The sequence below is a fragment of the Maniola hyperantus genome, chromosome 17 (assembly GCF_902806685.2).
Source record: "Maniola hyperantus chromosome 17, iAphHyp1.2, whole genome shotgun sequence".
Taxonomy (NCBI): domain Eukaryota; kingdom Metazoa; phylum Arthropoda; class Insecta; order Lepidoptera; family Nymphalidae; genus Maniola; species Maniola hyperantus.
Genome location: NC_048552.1, coordinates 5,533,237 through 5,551,445, shown reverse-complemented (window position 1 = coordinate 5,551,445; position 18,209 = coordinate 5,533,237). Strand labels below are relative to the sequence as shown.

General features: G+C 36.5%; 1 protein-coding gene across 2 annotated transcripts in view; it reads left to right on the top strand.

Moving 5' to 3' along the window:
• LOC117990245 (chromatin assembly factor 1 subunit A-like) overlaps positions 1-18,209 on the top strand; it is a 457,923-nt gene that overhangs the window by 209,740 nt on the left and 229,974 nt on the right. The window lies entirely within an intron of this gene.

Sequence of the window (18,209 nt, the reverse complement as noted above, 5' to 3'; positions counted from 1 at the left end):
AACAAACAAAAAAACACAGAAGTTACGCGTGAACGCACATCTACTACTAACAAGGAAAATTGTCTAACAAAATAAATATACTGAAAACAGTGTAAGGTTTTATACATTATACTTAACTACACAACCCTAACTTCTAAAAAGAATATATACAAAAAAAACTTCATGGTGTCTAAGACACTTGAGTGGAAACATCTTGGCATCATTCTTCAGCTGACTGATAGAATGCGTCTAGGCCTACGGTGGTTCACTCTTTTAAACTACCATCTTAATATTTGTTACTCAACAAATACGGAAAAACTGGTTGTGAACGGGTCCATCTGATATGGCAACCGTTCTCTATCCCATTCGGAAAAATAAAACCGAATCAAAATCGGAATATGAGAAAAAAAAAAAAAAAAACGAAATAACTCTCCTAGAAAATAGATCTCGGAACAGAATCGGAAAAATAACAGAAATGATCCATTATCTAGAAGGAAAACGAAAACAAAACACAAAACCCCCCCCTTTTCGTTATCCCCAAAGTACGATATTTGCATTTTTACTTTCTCTACCGGTTGGTCTACCACAAGCATTCCAATCATCACATATTCATCCCTACATACATCCACTACATTCATCCTCAACTGAACCATGGTAATGTAACTGTTAATTCAGAACATCACTACACTCATACAAATTCCTAATTGAATATTGATAACTTAAATATTCAAACAGTTTAGACCAAACTAAGTAATGGCAAATATCTACTTCTTAATATCCTTAATATGCCAAGTGCCTATTGGGTGGTTGTCAGCTACTCTAACTAGTTCGTAAACCAAAGGTGACAAAACCTTGACAACCCTGCACTTTTCATACTTAGGTGCCAGCTTAGCTGCGAAAAAATTTGTAGCGTCGCTTTGTGGATAGGTCTTTTTCCACACTATGTCCCCAACAGAATAGCTTGCAGACCTACGCCTTAAGTTGTAATGCGTTGCATACTCTGCATGAGCCTGAAACAAATTTCTCCTAACCTGACCAAATATGTCCTCCAAAGATCCAAACTTTCCTGCGTATTCCTCCCTTGGAATTCCGGCCTCGTACTCCTTATCCGTGTCCTTATAGAAGGAACCATTTAAGACCGGTTCTCTAGCGTGGACAAGGAAGAACGGGGAGAATCCAGTGGATTCGTCGTGAGACGACTCATTGTCAGCATCTAATCTGGAAATCAAACTCTGCAACTTTGTATGTAATTCACTCTTCCTACTTATTAAGCTGAGTTCGGAACACTGTATTCTCAAAATTCTAAAGTACAAATGTGAAGCTAAAGCTTTAGACCTACAGAGGGCATGTCTATCTTTAGTGTCAGAACACTTTTTTAATAAATCTTCTAAGTCTTGAAGTTTTTTAGTAATAACCCCTAACTCACTTTCAGAAGAGAAATCTGTCTCTAAAATTGATTCAGAAGGAATTTCCTGAATTAATTGTTTTAACTGTTTCTTTAAACCTAGCACTGTAGGTGCTGGAGTTTCGGAACGAATGGATACCTCATAACACAATTCGTCCTTCAAAAGTGAATGAAACTGGGCAAAAGTCTGTTCCATTGTGTTAAGTCAAAACACATTTAACAAAATATCGAGCTTGTGTAACTGTCTATGTTTAGCCTTATACAAATTGGTTAAACACAAACACAAAAGAAGTTATTTAAACTATTAAATATACACAAGCAAAATACACAACAAAAACAATATTCTTAAGTCTATCCTAACCTATTTTATCAATTATGTTCCTATTCCAAAATATTGTTAATAATACAAGCACATATTATTACTATAGTAAACAAAATATAACAAAATAAACTTCCCAAAATTGAATAAATGATTGTAAGGTGCAGTATCACCTTTATGAGTACACAGTGTGTTACAACCTTTACAATTACAAAAGTAAACAGGCAGCAAAGTTGCAATGAACTCTGACTAGCATATTATCTTTCAAAAAAAAACAAAGAGATTGTGCAATGGTTTGATGACTGTTACTTTACACTTTTAACACATAACCTAAAATACAACAAAATCTGTTTCTAAATGTCACTTTAAACTACCAGCATTCACTTAAACTTAACATGTTTTGTGTGTGAAGTAGCTTTTATCATAACCTTAACACAGCTCTAAACAAAATTTCAACAAAATAATGAAGTATCAAGTCACTGAAAAAAAAATTGTTCATAACTTCATACTTGAACTTAATGTAATCTCTGAATATAGTTTATATATTTAGTTTCACAAGTTGTAACTCTTAGTATTTATAAATGTATGTGTGTAACTAGTTAACAGCACATAGCGTTTTAAAACTTTAATTATACTAAGTTACCGGAATTTTCAAACATAAGATGTACTTACTATTGAAAGCAATACCCAACAACAACTCAGTTAAGCAATGTTTATTACTAAACTGAAGGCAAACATTCACTTATACACCTCCAAGGTAAGTCAAATAACATAATTGAACGGCATAAGCACCATTTATAATGTGTTAATTAAATAAGAAAAAAAAACCAATGTTGGACTATACTCAGAAAATTACTTAAACTATCAAACAAAATTTCTAACTATTAGTTATTATTTAGTTAGTTAACCATAAAAAACAGCTTCGTGCTCTTTGCAATGTGTCACTACTTAGAAAATTGTACAATCAGCGGAGTACATTTCATAAAATTCACAAAATTTCTCAAAATATACTGAAATAACTATATAAAAAAAACGTTCGGGCGCCATTTGTAAGGGGGTAAATTGGGCGGAATAGAAATATACCCGGATACGGAATAATCTACCACCTTACAAAGATTAGAGGAAAAAAAAAATAATTTTAATTTACTTTACTTGATCTATCTACCTAGTAAAGAATAGAAGCTAGCCGTCGACTCCCTTGTAATGCATATGAGGTGTTATAAATGAAATTTGCTAGATGTTAGGCAAAATTGTTTTTAATGTAACTTTTACCGGGGTCGCTTAATACAGAATGATGGCTAATAATGCTTAGTTATTCTAGCTTAATGCCAAGACTTAATTTAGATACATTAGAATGACTTAGGTAGATAGTACATAAGATCTATGTTTTAAATTTAAGATGCCATTGGCATGGAATAGACAATGACACAGTAAAATTCATAAAATTGTTTCAAAATAAAAGCTCAGTAGTAAAGACAGGGTTCTTACTGTACACATACACTAAGAAGGTTCACTAAACTGTTGCAGGATACAAACATTTGCTTACTTGTAGGTGCGAAGACTGCAAGGTAGCTGGACGGCATCGGCCAAGATCCAAAACTCAATTTATTTGATTCTTCACAACCGAAATGTTTCATTACAAAGATTTTCACCAAGTCTTATCCATAGCAATTAAGTTGTCAACGTGAATGTGCAAAAGAAATAAATACGAAAACCGAAAACTAAAACGGAAAACTGAAGCTAAACGTAAAACGTAAACGTAAACCCTATTGAACTCCTGGCCACCAATGGTTTTCAGAAGTCCACCCACAACCCATTATCCTCATTTATTTGGGAAGATAAAATAACTGGAACATAATTGATGAAACATTGAAATACGTTAGGATGACTAAAATTTATAACTATTGTATTTTCCCAGGCGAAGCCATGGGCGAAAAGAATGAGATTTTCCTGGAACGAAAAAAATTCGTCTTCACATGTTGACTCCAGGAAAATTCTAAATCTCACCTATCGGTGTTGCCAGACGCAACCCGAGTGTGGCCGCTCTCATTTAGTTTGATCATGAAGCCAATTCATTTTTGAATATTTGCGGAACCTAAGGATATATTATAAGAACCGTTTTGTTAATGACTTAACAATAAACAAATGATATTATGGTTTTATTTAATTATTTTGTTTTATTTCTACGACAATTGACAACGAAGCAAACGCCATCTATTGTGGCTCGAATGAACTCTGAACATCGACCCACGCGTAGTTCTGCACCTTGATGCTAGGTGGCACCAACATACTTTGAACAAAATAGATTTTAATTAAAAGCGAAACGCTAATTAGTAGTTCAAAATTTACAACGTCACAATTAGAGCTCGCGAATTCGTCCGCTAGACTACACACATTTCAAACACCTATTTTACCCCCTTAGGGGTTGAATTTTCAAAATCCTTTCTTAGCGGATGTCTACGTCATAATAGCTATCTGTTCTAATAGCTAGTCCAGTAGTTTGATCTGTGCGTTGATAGATCAGTCACTCAGTCATACAGTCACCTTTTCCTTCCAAATTTTTTAGAAACATTTTCTCAGTGCTCTATGCTTGATGCTTGGACGAGTTCAAACTCCCAAAGTATTCAGAGCCGAGCAGTTGTGACTAGCAAGCCGAGTATACCAAATAGGTATAGGTTCATGATATAATGCACGTAAAACAGTGTTTACCCTACCTACTATTCTTCTACTATATAATCTGAAGTTGCAACATGGCGGTTTGCGCAGTTCAGGTCGCATATACACACAAGCCCGGCTAAGATCTGTTTTTGTAAAAAACGCAGTCATATGCTTCGTGTTCAGATTGCACTACTTGTTTTACGCTCACTATAGTAACGATTGCTCAGAAAGTTCCGATACTGTGTTCCGGAAATTAGAAACATGTTCTATTCGTCTTCTGGTACTGAACTAAACTAAAGAACTAAGTAAATCAAAAATACAAATCACGGTGATGATGATGATCATGATACATTATTTTATCTCTTTTATTTTCGCTGAACTGTTTGCCTCACCTCTATTTCTCTACAAGTTGGGCAGTTTGTGAGTTAACTTTGGTATGACTTGGACATGAAGGATCATTTTTCATACTCGCCGACACACCACCTCAACGTTACCAGAATTAATGGAGGTGCGACTGCTAACTTATAGTGACTTTGTTGTCATACAAATTCGATGAGAGGAAAGTAACTTTATATTTCTGTCAGTCAGTTCTCGGGAAATAACTTATTTATAGTCAGAATGTTAAATAAAGATGACACTCTTTTTGTTTCAGGCGTTGATGTAGGGTTTCAGGGTTAAAGGAAAATATAAAAATTTTGACTTTATACTTTGACGTAAGATTTTTTTCACCTTTATTGTTATCTGCCAAAGCTACCATGATTTAAACTTCATAGTCGCTGATCGTTCCTCTTGCGTTGGGGACAATACGCAGCGAAACTGTCAGCTTTTACAAAATAACGAAGGTCTGGCACGCGCTGTCTCTTAGTCCATTATGACTATGCAGTAATTAATATAGAACTTTAAATGCGCATCACATTATATTTGGCCAGCATTTTGGCAACCGCGTCTGCATATAAAGCTCTGCACCACTAATTAGTACGCAGCCAAATAATTTAATGAATGTCAATGACACAGAAATATCCCGATATCCTAGTAATTGGGACCATACTACCTCCCTGACAAATACACCTACTAGATATAATAATATATTAGTGCTAATGATACTCATTAGTTTCCATTTCCGCAATCATTTGTGACAATTGGGCAGTGGTTAGTCAAACCAAATAATTGGATATCCGTTAGGGATATTTCTATTTTCTCTATATTTCTAATTAAGGTTAAGAGACGTGTGGCCTAGGTGTGACTGACTTTGGAGGTCTGAATTTGGCCTTTACGTTTTCCTCCGTGCCTTGGAGAGCACATTAAGTCGTAATCGGTAATTTAATTATGTTCAAGGGATCATTTATTATGCCAGCACGTAGCGAGCGCGGGCCGTGCCACGTCGCAACGGAGCAACGGATTAACGTGATTTTTGGCATGGGTATAGACCTGGAGAGTGGCATAGGCTACTTTTTATCCCGGAGAATGAAAGAGTTCCCAAGGGATTTTTAAAACCGAAATCCATGCGAACGAAGTCGCGGGCATCAGCTAATAGGAAAATATACGAGGCAGAAAGAGATTAGTTTTATAAATAGACATAATCAAGAATCGAACCCATAAACCACATCAAAGAGGTCTACAGCTCTTTGAACGAAAGTGAAAATGGCTTTTAATATATTGGCATAATAGCTTTTTCTCGTTACAGAATCACCCACGAATATTGGTCCTTTTTGGCTACGAATCAAAATAATTGAGAAATTGATGAAAATTTTTGCGGTTTTCATGCTACACCACATTGCGACCCAAATTAAAAAGGAGGATATAAAATTTACAAAGTACGATTCGCCGACCGACCGCTTCTAGCCACAGTTTAAGAGGCCTTAATATATTATTATTATCACCACTTAAGTTAAAGTTAAATTCAAACATATTGAATAATATAGTCAAAGTCATTATTCAAACATAGCGTTACAATTTGTTTTGTAACAAGACACAAGGAGATCATAAATATTATCTTATAATTTTATTATACATATACAACATAATAGGTATCTGGAAGAATAAATGAACAAGACTAAAGTTTGTGCCATAGTAATATTATTAAGATACAATTTGTATTTTTTATTACAATATACTTGTAGATCAAGAAGATATAAGTAGGTTTACATAACAAACATAAGTAAAACAACTTGCAATTTGTAAAGCACTACGTAGGTACCTATCTAATTGGACTCAATACTTTTATTGAAACGCGACGGACTCTAGAAGTTCTAAATCCAATAGACGCTCCCGGTGTAAAGTTAAGCTTCAAAGTAAAACACAATTAAGATACAAGTTTTCTTGCTCGTTTGAGTTAGTACTTATAATTTGTATTACAACAATAAAAAGTCATTGAGAAAAGTTTTTTTTATATTTTATACTTATGACGAGATTTCGAACGGTCAGCCGACAGGCAATGCTGGGGCACCCCTCTTGGCATAGACAAACGATCCGCGTGCTTCGAATGTACATCCGTTGCAGCACGACGCTGCGTTACGGAAAACTAGCAAACACATACATAGATAGGTAGGTATATTAGTTTCTAGAACGTGTCCACTTACATCGAGTTTGATTGGAGATTCAAATGAGAACTAAACTACGTTTGTATGGGGCGATAAAAGAGTCCTCTGTCAAAGCTTTTACCAATAAAAAAGCCGAGTTAAAGATAAATTGTTTATTCAATATCCACCGTCAGCGGTATATAATTACAGCGGTGGCGCGCTTCGGAAGCGTGAAATGGAGATTTACATGTTAATTGAAAAATCACACCGCGTCTGCTTGATATGAAAAGGGTGACCGCAGTGTTTGTATGCACGGGATTTTATCATACCAACCCGATATTATACCAGATACCTAACCACATATCCGCTATAATTTAGCCTCAATAGCTCAACCGGTATAGGAGTGGACTGAAAACCGAAAGGTCGACGGTTCAAACTCCGCCCGTTGCACTATTGTCGTACCTACTCCTAGCACAAGCCTGACGCTTAATTGGAGAGGAAAGGGGAATATTAGCCATGATAAATGACTGAATTTTATTTTGACCACAGCCAGCCAAGCTAAATTTAAGAAAAAGAATATTAGCCATGTTACTCCCTTTTCCCCTGTCGTTAAGCGTCAAGATTGTGCTATGAGTAGGTACGACAATAGTGCAACAGGTTCGGGTTGAACCACCGACTTTTCGGATTTCAGACCGATCTCCGACCGCCAACCGATACCGATTTAATAGCCGATAAATAAGTACTTAATTTTATTTAATATCAGTTGGTAATTTAACCACTATGTGTTTATTTAGTAAGTACAAAAAGTGACAACCTCTTTTGGGTATGCGCTTGTGGACTGTGGTGCGAAACCGATGAAGGATATGAACTTTACAAAAACTGTCGTATATCATTCGGGTTTGCCAGCTTCTGCCAAAGCTTGGGAAGACTCCCCAAGAATGTTTGGTAATTCTTTAGGAGCTTAAAACAAAATCTGCAATTAAATCGATTAACAGCAGGAATGGAATGACAGCAGAACAGAGAAAACATTAATTTTCTGTGAATGCGAGAGAGATGGGGCATTTTAATAAAAATTGGGTTGATTCTCGAACGAGGCCTGTTCAGGAAATTATAGGTTAAGTTTCATTCCATTCCAGTAAACTTTGCGTAAGTAGGTAGTTAAAGAAAGTACGTTATGATGTGAGATAGCAATAAAGGGTTAGTTTGTAGGGGAATTGTAAAAAGTTTCGCAATCAGCGGTAGCGTGGTCACCACAAACTCGCTACTACACTTGTTTTGTCCTTTCGGGGATTATACAGGAATACTAATTAAGCCGGGTTTTGGATATTCAATATCCGATCACCATTTTGTTAGCGTGTTTGTGCTGTGGAATTGGAGAGAAATGAAATAGGCTCGGAATTCGATCACAATATCTAATTAGATCGCGTTACGTGGATTGTTTTGGTTATACTAATAATATTAATCTAAAAAATAAAGCCTTATACATCAGAAATAATCCCTATATCATAATATAAATCACAAACAAATAGGTGGTAAGTGGTAACTGTCTCTCCATACCTAATGTTCTCAAAGATGGTCTGCCAATCCGTACTGGGCCAGCGCGGCGTAGCGGACTATGGCCTAAACGTTTCTCTAGCTGATACCCGATAAAAAGTAGCCTATATCATTCTCCTGGTCTTTAACTATATAATGTCACCATGCAAAAAAATTGTCCAATTAATCCGTTGCTCCATTGTGGCGTGATTAAAGGACAAACCAACCATCAAATACACTTTCGCATTTATAATAATATAGACGCAAAGCGTTTCTTGCGTGTAGATGGATTATTATTATTGAGACCCAGATTTATACAGATATTTTCACGAGGTTTCCTATTGGCTTAGAACTTTATAATTTAACTGACCCAATTTAAAAGTTTTGAGTTCCTACACTTTGATCAAACAATTTTTGCTCTGAGAGATAGCCCACGGACTTTTAGAACTCGTTAAGGGCAATTTTTTATTTTTCAACTTTTAACATTTTATTGCGTCAACTTTTACTCGCTTTCGAAGTCTGCTATTACCATCATATAATTAACATCGTAAATCGTGTTAATAATGTATCGTGATATTGTTAAATAGAATTTTTAGACAATTCATAATAATTAAAATTACATTAAGAAAGCTCAGAGTCACTCAGCGAGCGATGAAGACAGCTATGCTTGGAATCACTCTACGTGATCAAATCAGAAATGACAAGATCCGTAGAAGAACTAGAGTGACCGACATAGCTCAGCGGGTGGCGAAGCTGAAGTGGCAATGGGCAAAGCACATAGTTCGAAAAACCGATAGACGTTGCGGTCCCAAGGTGCTGGAATGACGACCTCGCACCGGAAGACGCAGTGTTGGAAGACCGGCGCAAGACCGTGGCGTGTAGAAGTCCCTACAAGAGATTGTGGAGAGATTTAGACACTACAAACAACAGCAACAACAATTTTAGAAATTATGAATTCCGAAACTGTCGCTTCCGGAAATCGAACCCGGGACCTCCCGCTTATAAGACCACAGCGCTCACCTCTGCGCCAGGGAGGTAAATCGCCGAACGCACTGGCCCAATGAATAATAATGGAACCATAACACGTTTCAGAACTTCTGATGTGAGTTTGAAAATTAGGAAACAATCCCTTTTAAATTGGTTCAGATATGGTTATATCCTTTGTCAAAAGTACTTTAGCTAATAACTTTAGCTTAGTATAGTTAATTGCACAATATTGTTTGATTACGAACATAGTAGGTAGATTATTAATTGCTGAAATTGTAACTAACTAACTTGGCTTTATCTTTCGTGTGAACTCTACAACAAAGACCAATAAGCGTATCTCTAGACTATTACGGTTCAGTTAAAAGTCACCACCCTACATAATTTGTGTTCCTAAAGTCAATTAAAAAGTTGGCACATAAACCCGGGGACTTTGGGCACCATTATATTGTGTACACGTGATTTATTGTTGTTAGAATCGCAAACAGTATTACCTTTATGTATTAAATACTTTGAATAAACAAAAAGTTCCATTAAAAGTTACTAGTCTAGCGATAAAGTTACTAGTCTGTTGGCGTAGGCTTATATTATAAGAAAGTTGCAGAATATGGATTTAGGGAATCATAAAAAAGTTCGTTGATATAGCGCTCTCTGTGTTACGTAAAAAAACGCCCACTGAAATTTTTGTCCCATACAAAATATTATGATAGAGACAAAAATTTCAGTGGGCGCTAATTAATCATTTTGAGACATCAACCAAGCATAAACGAAACTATGTTTTCGAATTGAATTTCGAATGTTTATGAAAACATTTTCGAATTGAATTTCGAAAGTTCGTTGGTGACTCAAAAAGTACCCACTGAGATTTTTGTCTATCATTTGTATGTGATTACGTTACAGAGATAGCGCTATACTAACTTCTTTCCGCGGGTAGAGTATAAAGGTATTACTTATCTACTTTAAGATACTAACATAATATTCTAGTGACAGAAATGACGCAAACCCAAACCCAAGCCAATTTAGAAAATAGTCGCTATAAACCTAACTGGCCCGACCTAGAATCGAGTCCGGAGATGAAAAAAAAGAATATATCAATTCCGCCAAGTTTCCCTTTAAATAAACAGAATATAAATATGAATCACAATGAAAACTATGTCAAAGTGCGGATAGACGCGTATCGATTGCGCCCATTTCCTTGGAAGACACATAAATCCAGAGTACAGCCAGAGAGTTGTCGTATCAATAGAGTCAATATTATTTCGCAAAATGGCGCCAGTGGTACAGTCAAATTACTGAATTAATTTGGCGCTGGCCTGCTTTTGCCTTTTACTTGGTTGGTCTCAATGGCAATCTTCAACATAAATCAGCCTGTTTCAGCATTCCCGATTATACAAGTACCGAGAGCGCGCCATCGCATATTCCTCCGCCTTATCCTTATCTACCAACCCACGCTGCGCTTGCCAATATGCGATCTCCTCTCCAGAACACATAATGTCCCAACGGTTATCTATTCTATGACAGAAGTGGCCTCCGCCCTAGCACTTCAGCCTGCTATTCCGTTAGGCTACATCGGCCACTTCCCTTTATGTCTTTGTCGTTATTTTTCACTAGAATTGTCAGACAGAGATGCCTAACATTTCATAGCTACTTGAGCGATTTGAAAGTATAGACGATGTCATGTCAGTGTCGTTCAGCTCCCTACGTTACTGGTGTCAAGTTCCCTATGTTACGGTAATATTACAGGCGTGAAACAGACAGATAATTCTTTTCTTGAAAATCACTGCCCCTATTATATCACTACCCCTATTATAAATGTGAAAGTGTGTTTGTTTGTTGGTTTGTCCTTCAATCACGTTGCAACGGAGTCACGGATCGACGTGATTTTTTGCATGGGTATAGTTTAAGACCTGGAAAGGGATATAGGCTACTTTTTATCCCGGAAAATCAAAGAGTTTCCACGGGATTTTTAAAAACCTAAATCCACGCGTACGAAGTCGCAGGCATCAGCTAGTATTTATTAATTCCAAGCATACATACATATTTAGGTGGGAGCGCAAACGCCTGGTGGTCTGTTGCTCTATTGGTAGATACATCTCGATGTTGGAAAACACATAAATCCAGGGTACAGCAATAAACAGACCCCGATCACTCATCGTAAAGTCGATACGATTTATGGTGTTGATGTCTTAGGCGTAATTAGGTTATTTATCTTCTGCCCACTGGTATTAATATCAGAACCGGGGGTCATGACATATTTACGTTTTCACATAGAAAATCAACCGTTTGACCTAGTAGCCGATTTTCTGTTAGGTCAAATATATTACGGTACATTGAATTTGCTCTTTTCACACTATCCGAAATACCGCTTTTGTCAAGAAAGGTAGGTACGCTAAGTATAGATTTTATGTCTTACCAACGTTGATAGTATTCGAGTGTCGAAACACTTCCGCGTTATAGTAAACTGGATCTTATCTGCCTTGTTTTGAAGTTCAAGTTTGTCTAGACATCTACAGCCAGCGCTCCAAGTGGAAACGTTGCAAAATCAAATCAATGGCGACAATTTAGGTCCATTTTACTTTGAAGTTATTGTGTTTCGACTCTCGAATTCTAGCAACGTTGGTGAAACGGTAATCATAGGTTTAAGCAGTGTTTGGAACCATTTTTGGAGCACGCTCGAAAGTGCAATAGGTGTGTTAATCCCGCGCCATATCATCTATACCATGTACCTACCTAGTCGGTGTCACTACACGTAGGTATAATATGTTACGCCCACAAGCATGCGAATTTGTAGTATGAGCTTTGCCTATGTGGACTTTTATAATATCTATGCAGTCAGGTCGTTCACTATGGTCGGGTAGCAATTATCGGGTCGGGTAGTAAGTAGATTCAACACCAAATAAATTCGTGTAAATTTTATTATTGAAGTTGGTATTATTAAAAAGCACATAATTGAATACCGTCACGACAATAATAAGTGGTGTCTTTTTCTTTCCTTTCTATAATCTAGGTACACGTGGAAAAGTATCCAGAATGGAAAAAAAATTATCGAGTCAAATATCAAAGGTTTTATCACAAACCATAGAATGATACCCACTTATTTGTATATTAAAAAACCCAATGTAAACTACTGAATATGGAGCATTGTTACTGTTAGCATAAGACCTCTAGTAACCAACGGGAGACAATGAATCGAGGAATAATGCAAATTAGCAATCTTGGCGCATCCAATTAGACTAGGCCTTAATTAGCCTTGATCTACTGCTATGCATATGCAACTTGCATAGGCAATTACTATTGTGATTGCGATAGTAACAGATAGTGTATTGGACTAGAAAGTTCTATTCTATATTTTATGATGGTAGTTGCCATTAAATTAGGGTAAGTGCGATTGCATGTTTTAGAAAAAATTGTACCTAGTTCGCTTAAAATTGATTTTGAAATGCATAAGCAAATCTGGTTAACTTTTAAATCTCCATTACGAAAATCATCTAAAACAAGCGGACTTTAATTCTTAATTAACTTATTTTTGGCATTTTGGATAAATAATAAAGATGGGAAAATCAGGGACCTGTGTTTTTTTTTTAATCTTTTATTAACACGCTTTTACATTTATGTATGTCAGCCTGGGACCTGTGTTACAACCAACCATTTTTTTCTAAAATTATTTATAACTAGCTGACCTGGCGAACTTCGTACCACCTAACAGTCGATTATTTTTCAAGACAATTTTTAAATTTTTTAAATTTTTCTCTCCGTAAGAACCATCCTCGTACTTCAAGGAATATTATAAAAATAGAATTAGCGAAATCGGTTCAGCTGTTCTCGAGATTTGCGATCAGCAACACATTTAGCGATTGATTTTTATAGAGATAAAACTTGTAGGCATGTAAGCAATAATATTATGAAATCTTGAAAAACAAGGGTCAAAGTTTTTCCGTGGTTGCCCATATTTAGGATAGACCCGAGGGATACCATTATCTCTATAATAGAGTCAATAAACTACTTACTTGTAATGCAATATCCCGATTATGCGGGTTCCCTAAACTAATCCCAGATGTGGTTAAGGAATTTTGCATAAACTACGAAATGGATCATCATGGGGCACGGGTCTCCTATCAGAATAAACATCTTTATTTTTAAAATATTTTGATGGATATCCACAAGTTTTTGGACTTTATAATATTTTAGAATGTCGAGAAGGGGTTTTGACCATAATTAGTAGTCTACCATGCTAGCCAAGTGCGGATCGCCAGACTTCAACTAGGTATGTTTAAGAATATTATGGAAAACTCTCAGGCATGCAGCACAAAATGGATTAGCTTCATTTAAATGAAACCTCTTCATTCCCCACGTCACTCGTAAGTAGCGAGTATCACGAACTCTTTATAAAAATAGCATTAGAGCATATTTTAATGTAGATAACGGGTACATACCACGATTAATTTGGCGTTTTAATTAATCGTGGTATGTAGCACGTTATTATCACGTTATCTACAAATCATTAGCATTAGACCAGTTATGTGTACACCATATACCTACATACGTAAATCATCATCATCATCAGATTCGCCTTGTAGAACGACGGTGACCAGAGGAGTCGACCGTCAATTTCAAACATCCGATGATGTGTCCATTATCCATGTCAATATTATTAATGCGAAAGTATGTCTGTCTGTCTGTCCGTCTGTCTGTCTGTCTGTGTGCTAGCTTTTCACAGCCCATTCGTTTTGCCGATTTTGTCCTGCAGCCTTAAGGACATAGGCTACTTTTGATCTCGGAAAATCAAAGAGTTCCCACGGGATTTTAAAAAGCCTAAATCCACGCAGACGAAGTCGCGGGCTCTAGTGATTTTTAATATTTCAGTATTAGATCATTAATTATTCATTACTTGTTCTTGTTCATTTTTTTAGGCTAGGCGCCAAGACCGCAATTTATTCGTATTTCTATTGGCTTAGGTAAAACACAATTAATTCTCAGGTCACGGGAGTGTTTGCATAATGGTCGAAGGTAACTTGGCGCTGAGAGAGATAAAATTTCGCGGAGTAATGCAAATTAGCTATCCTGCCGCTCCTAATTAGACCAAGCTGTAATTAGCATTGATCAAGCCGAAATTAGATGCAAATTCTATAGGCAATTAGAGACAATAACTTTGTGATCGTGTCGTGCCTGGAATCTAGACGAGGTAAAAAAAACTAACATACAGGTTGTAACCAGAACGCTAGTAAAAACTTAGCGTTATTTAACAATAATAATAATAATAATAGCTAATGGTATTCACACAGTTTAACGAAATTTGAACGAACGAATCCAATACCATTAGCCATAAACCATTTTCCTTATTTAAATATTCCTCTTTATTTCCTTTGTAAATTAACAGCCGCACTCAGAGTCGCTTAATCGTTACTTAAGGCATTCCTTATCCATACTAATTAATGCCTAACGATTAAGCGATTCTGAGTGCAAATCCCTAACTGCCACATATATTTTTCAAACCCGCAATGTATAGCGTGCAAAACTAGGAACAATGCCCCGCCTACTACACGACATTAACTCCGAGTGGCCTACTTACGCAACGTTCGTTGACTTCTAGCGTCAGTCAGATGTTTTATTTGCAATAATAGATCGTAAACTTTTACATTATAATATTTAAAAAAAACGCGTTTTTTATTTATTGTGATATCAAAGTATCAGTAATCATCATACACCTGTCTTCGTTTTTGCCAGCAGCGTTCTGGTTACACCCTGTATAACTCTACCTATTAGCATTGGTCTGCATCTCAGGTGGGTGGGTATATACACACACTAATTGATCTCAAGATAAAATATATTTTTACACTAGAACTTTATCCCCGCTATACAAATAGAGCTATGCAATGCAAAGTGGGACTCAAAATGGAAACTTACCATGTTTATGAAAACATTATGTGTGATAATCATTAATAAGGTACTGTAATATTTTGATGTAGGAATTTAACTAATTAAAATTAAGGAAAAAAACTATACAATACCTTAAAACTGCAATAAAGGCTCTTTTTATTTTATTTATTTTATTTTAACTGAAAAACTGTAAAATGTAACTGTGATACATCGACAACGTCAATATCATTTTTGATCGATGGCGGTGTGGTGTCGAAATTTCCAACCAATTATTAACAGTTATTAATTTTTACAATATATTTTAGAATTTGAGATTTTTGTTTTTGGTAGTAGAATAATTCCTCTATTATAATGAGTTCTTAGTGTATATTTTATATGCGGCTTTCACCATCATTTAGAAGATTTCATTGAGAGATGGCAGGCTTATAATATTACTATTACACGTAGATTAATAGATAATATAGAATAGGAATGGATTGTAGTCGGTGCGAATCTAGCTAAAAAGCTTCCATGAAGCTAGCCAAGTATTTGCATGGAAATATGATGGAATTATTTAATATCTTCAAGCCTCAGTATTAAGTACGTATAAAGCATCTCATATTTCTCCTGGCGCATACTAGATTTTCCTTTTACTGAGATGGAAATCATAATGGATCCATATAACGTAAAGAGTGCTTGTGTAGAAACTGAAATTCATGATGTTGTGTCTTGAACACACGGTAATAATCCTTTACGTCGAGTGGAGTTTATATTTAACTCGAGGGAATTTATCATGCCTAGCACTCCTTAGGTATTTCAGGAATTCTTTTCTATTTTCCTTTTTATTGTGGCAGTTGTTTATAGAATCTAAATACGTACTTACTTACGTGTTTTATTCGCAACTAAGTTTTCAACCAATATTTTATTCTGGGATTTATTAACTAAATATGAAATCAGCTAGCCCGTCATTCCCCGTGGATTTAGGTTTTAAAAAAACTCGTAGACCTTATTATTTTGCTGAGTAAAACCTAAGCTTTAAAATACTTCAAAACTCATACTCGATTCGGCTTAAAAAAAAGCCAAATCGAGAACCACCTCCTTTTCGGATGTCGGTTAAAAATAGAAAATTTTAAAGTTAAATATTTATAATAAGTTTATGACATAGCGTTTATTAATGTATTTTTCTTTAATTTAAATCTTTTTTTACACTACAAGTTAGCCTTTGTTTGCGATCGCACACGTGGTGGTAAGTGAAAATGCAGTCTAAAGATGGTAGCGGACTAACTTGAAGGGATATGGCAGTTTATTAAACCCATATCCCATATCGATTTCTACACGGCATTGTACCGGAACGCTAAATCACTTGGCAGCACGGCTTTGCTGTTAGGGTGATAACTAGCCACGCCCGTAGCCGTCGCTGCTTGTGTTGCCATTTCTATTCGCTAGAATTGAATCGCAAAGATTTAACTTTTTTTTCAAAGCGTAGTTTGGAAGAAATTAAAAAATTTAATTTCAAGCTGAAAATGTTTCAAACATTTCGTACGGCCATCCAGCCGCACATCCGTGAGGATGTAAGGGTGCAAAAAGCGATGTTTGCGACGCGACGTCAGCCTCAGACGACGGCGACGCGTCCAGCCGGAAAAGTTCACATTGAGGATTGACTCACGGAAATAGCGCTTCTCTATACGGTAAACAGTAAAGTTGCATTTGGGCTTAATGATTAAAATTAAATTAATGCTGGGCTAAGTATTTATGTTTATGATATTATTATAAAGTGTTTATGAATATATTTTTCTTTAATTTAAATCCACTTTATTGCCATACCTATTCGTCGCTGGAATAAAATAACAAAACCAACATTCAACATTCATTGTATTAAAGCGTGGTTTAGAGAAAATTAAAATTTTGAATTTCAAGCAGAAAATTTTGTAAACATTTCGTACGGCCGGGTGAGGGTGTGAGTGAGTGCAAAAAGCGATGTTTGCGACGTCAGCCTCAGACGACGCGACGCGTCCACCCGCGGAAGTGTTGACATTACGGATTGACTCACGGAAATGGCGCTCCTCTAAACGGTAAACGGTAAAAGTTGTCTCTGGGTTTATGAATTAAATAAATGTGGAGTTAAGATGGGTTAAGTATTTATGTTTATGATATTTAATAAAGTGTTTATTAATGTATTTTTCTTTAATTTAAATCTACTGGTGTCGCCTTGCCTACTCGCTAGAATTAAATACTTAGCAAATATTCAACATTTTTGTCAAAGCGTAGTTTAGAGAAAATTTCAATTTTGAATTTCAAGCAGAAAATGTTCCAAACATTTCGTACGGCCGGGTGTGAGGGTGTGAGTGGGTGCAAAAAGCGATGTTTGTGACGTCAGCCTCAGACGACGGCGACTGGTCCAGCCGGAAGTGTTGACTATAATATATTATTTTGAACTGATCCAACCATGTCATCATCATCATCATGATCAACCCAGCACCGGCTCACTACAGAGCACGGGTCTCCTCTCAGAGTGAGAAGGGTTTTGGCCATAGTCTACCACGCTGGCCATGTGCGGATTGGTAGACTTCACACACCTTTGAGAACATTATGGAGAACTCTCAGGCACGCAGGTTTCCTCGCGATGTTTTCCTTCACCGTTAAAGCAAGTGATATTTAATTACTTAAAACGCACATAACTCCGAAAAGTTAGAGGTGCGTGCCCGGGATCGAACCCCCGACCTCCGATTAGAAGGCGGACGTCCTAACCACTAGGCTATCACAGCTTAAGTATCACAGCTTATATTGCCCCAGTTTAACAGCCTACACTGGCCTCCTAGCAACACTCTCCGAAGTCCTCGCTGACCTGGGTGGCCGGCTAGGATTTTAGAGTGAGCTCGGCTGGCTGGAGTGATTCGGGACCCGCGCCAGCAGTCTCACGTATCCTACTACAGCAGATGACTACGTCTAAGTTTGA